This window comes from Equus przewalskii, chromosome 7 (assembly GCF_037783145.1).
Source record: "Equus przewalskii isolate Varuska chromosome 7, EquPr2, whole genome shotgun sequence".
NCBI lineage: Eukaryota > Metazoa > Chordata > Mammalia > Perissodactyla > Equidae > Equus > Equus przewalskii.
This window is the reverse complement of record NC_091837.1, coordinates 35,156,243-35,159,815: the sequence shown is the minus strand read 5'-3', so window position 1 is coordinate 35,159,815 and position 3,573 is coordinate 35,156,243.

The window sequence follows — 3,573 nt, the reverse complement described above, 5'->3', positions numbered from 1 at the left end:
AGAAGAATTCTAGTGGTTACGTCCCAGCTTAGTGGGAAAGAATGTGTGATCAGTGATCAATTAGTGATGTCTGCTATGGTCAAGGTGCTGGAAATGTCAGCATTTGGGCTGGTACAGACTAACTGGCCCTGGGTTAAATGTTTACATTCATTCATTCAACAAACATTTATTGCTTTTGTACTGTGTGTGTGGCCTCTTATTAAATATAAAGTTGATACAAAGATGAAAAAGGCACAATTCCTACACTGAACAAGATCTTAATCTAGTTAGGAAGACAGGTATGTAAACAGATTATTTCAACACAAATAAGAATAGATCATTAGAGATATACACAAGGTATCATTATAAAGACATAAAAGAACATTACGTTAATACAATTTTCCAGGCATATGAATTTAGATGTGGTAATAAATGTATTATATCAGAGTTCACATAAGGAAAAGAGAAGGATTAGGGCAGAGAATACCCACTTTATAAACTGACCTGCACAGAGTGCTGAAAGCTTGGAAAGCTAAACACTCCGAGTGGTCACCATCTGCATCATCCAAGCTTATCTGGATGTTTTTGGTATTTGTAGATTATGCCCAGAGCAAACCGGTGACCGATTAGTAAGCTTCCGGTTCTCCACAAGTTCATTTTTGTGAATTGGTCCGTGCATTCCGAAGGCCTTTGTGGACTGTGGGGCAGGTGTGCTGCCGTCACGCTGCCGTGCACCCCTCCAGGATGGGCTGTTGGCCAGGTGTAGGCAGTGGGGGAGAGACAACTGGTGAGCAGAAGAAAAGTCTTAATACACATTCTTTAATTCTCAACTCCCTTAAAAAGAGAAATGCAGAGATGGAAAGAAATCACTAAGTCTACTTACCTCTGAAGCCAATACCTTAGCAAGCAGCATTGCTTTTTTTAAAAAAGCATATAAAATCAGAACAAGACACATTAATTCCACCAAATGGACGGAACGTTCTCTTCAATAAGACCAAATGTGACCACATTCACTTACCCTTTTTTTCCACTCTGGCTGCGGCTTTCCAGCCAAGGAGTTCTGACTCGTTGCTTTTCCTGGCTCATCCGGGCTGGACAATGGGCCCTGTGAACCAGCTACTGCAAGCTTAACCTCAAGCTGAAGGTGGAAGTGTGAGGAAACTGAAGCCCAGAGAGGTCAAATGACTCGCCCCAAATCACTCACTCAACAAGTGTTTGCTGAGCATCACTCTGTGCTGCGCTCTGTTTAACACCTGCAGGACCACACTGTGGAGGCAAATTCCAGACTGGAATCTGTGATCTTAAATACCAACTTAGGGCCTTTTCCCTGCCCCGCTCTGCCCTGGCGGTCCCATGTGTGGGTATCCAAGGCAAGCAGGATTTGATTCCAGGAGACCAGGGCTTCCAGGACTGCAGGGCAGAGACAAGAATCAGAGAGTCTCAGTCCCAGATGAGGGAGAGGCTTGACACTGCTTGAATCATGAGAGAACAGAAGTGCTGGGGCTTAGAAGAAGGTTCTCCTGGTTCTGGAAGGGGATGAAGAGTAGGCCCAGGAGCAGAGGGACCTACTACATTACAGAACTCCACATGGGGCAAAACCTCGGGGAATGGCCTGCATGGTACGCTAGAGGGGTTGTCCCCTGGGTTTGAGGGTCTCGGCCTCAGCAAACCTGTCCTGGGCCGGTTTGTCATGGAAGTCATGGCGCCACACATCCTTTAAGAACTGTAAGAATTCAGACCTGAGCACAGAAGGCCCTCCCCAAAAGCTGGCCTGCAATGAGACTCCATAACCTTTGCAGGACCCTGAGAGGGTTGGAGGACAGAACCACAATAATGACCCAGATCAAATTTTCAACAATCCCTAGAGAGTAGGAGCTTGGGAGTTAACTTACCTTGATTTTTTAAAATAAAATAGTTTGGGGTCAGCCCAGTGGTGTAGTGAAGTTGGCATGCTCCACTTTGGCGGCCTGGGGTTCACAGGTTTGGATCCTGGGCACGGACCTACACATGGCTCATCAAGCCATGCTGTGGTGGCATCCCACATACAAAAGAGAGTATGATTGGCACAGATGTTAGCTCAGGGCCAAGCTTCCTCACCAATAAATAAATAAATAAATAAATAAATAAATAAATAATTTGTTGTATCTTGCTGTGAAGGTCATGGTACAAAAAAATCCATATGCACTATACCTATTTTTAGAACTCTAAGCTATTATTAGACCAATGTGTTTCAAGCTGTAGGTTGAAACCCACTAGTAGGTCATGAAATCAATTTAGTGGGTCTTGACCAGCCAGTTTTCATTAAATGGAATAGAAAAGAAAAAAATATCCAAGTGGTATTTCTGGGTTTTCTTTTCAGTTATAGATCAGTATGTGTATACAGGGTAGCAATGTAAATGTATTTCATATTCTGGGTCATGGTCAAAAAGGTTGAGAAGCACTGAATCAGACCGCATCGCTGTGAGTAATTCCCCCTCCACCAGCTAGTGACATTTCCTCTCCTATTTCTGTAGGAGGAAATATATAGTCTAATGATTCCCAACCTGAGATCCTTAAAAGAAATAAAGGGGATATTACAAGCTATTTTTAGTAAAAATGATCACCACTTATTAAGCCTACCCTGGACAAGGGGTATATGGAGTATACCATCTCTATTTTCTAGATAAGCTAAGGTCACTCATACACACCTTTTAAATCCAGGTTCTTCCAACTCCAAAAAAGCTTCTTTTCCAATATACTACACTGCATCCCCCCTTCAAAAATTTATAAAGCTTACTGAAAATACTATAAGTGCCCACAGTAAGGCTGCCCAACCAAAAAGAAAAGAACAGCTTTGAGAATATTTTGTAACATTGGCTAATTCATGTGAAAAATCAAGTAATAAGAGGACATGTGTGAAATATTTGATAAATAATATAGCAAACAAAAATACAAGGTGGTCAGACAAGACGGTTTTGGTGTCTTTTCGTCAGATCTCCCAGCTCCAATAAGTCATCTCATCCCACAACAGGTCAGTTAGGGTTGGCCTAACCACGCCATCTGGAGCCCTCTTTCTGGAAATTTCCGTGCGCACAGGAGCCTTCGTGTCACCTCCTGCGTGTTCCTGTCCTGCTGCTGTTCTCTCCACTGGCGTTTCCTCTCCTGCCCCGTCTCCTTTCCATGCAAGTGCACAGCAGACTCCTTCCTTCTGCCTGAGCATCTGTGCCTCTCACTCTCAACACGGTCTTGGCAATTTATCAGGATTCACTTCTAGCAGAAAAACAAGCTGAGAGCCAAATTTATGGTCAATTTCTATATTAACTTCAGGCTCCATTTCATATCCTTATCTTTGTTTTTATTCGTATGTTTTCTCTCCTGCTTCAATTTTTGTGTCTCCTTGTATTGCAGTAAGCCATCTTAAATCCTTTCTGGAACAAGATAGGGACGGAGATAAATTTTTTTAACTTATAAAGAGAGGCGGTTTTGTGTTCCAGGTTTTCTGAGTCAGCACTGTCTTTCTTCCCGGTCTAACAGAGGCGTGCTGGAACGGTCTCCGCCGGAAGATTCCTGGCTCAGCTCGGCTTCTATAGTCATGGATCCGGTAGGAGCCTATTT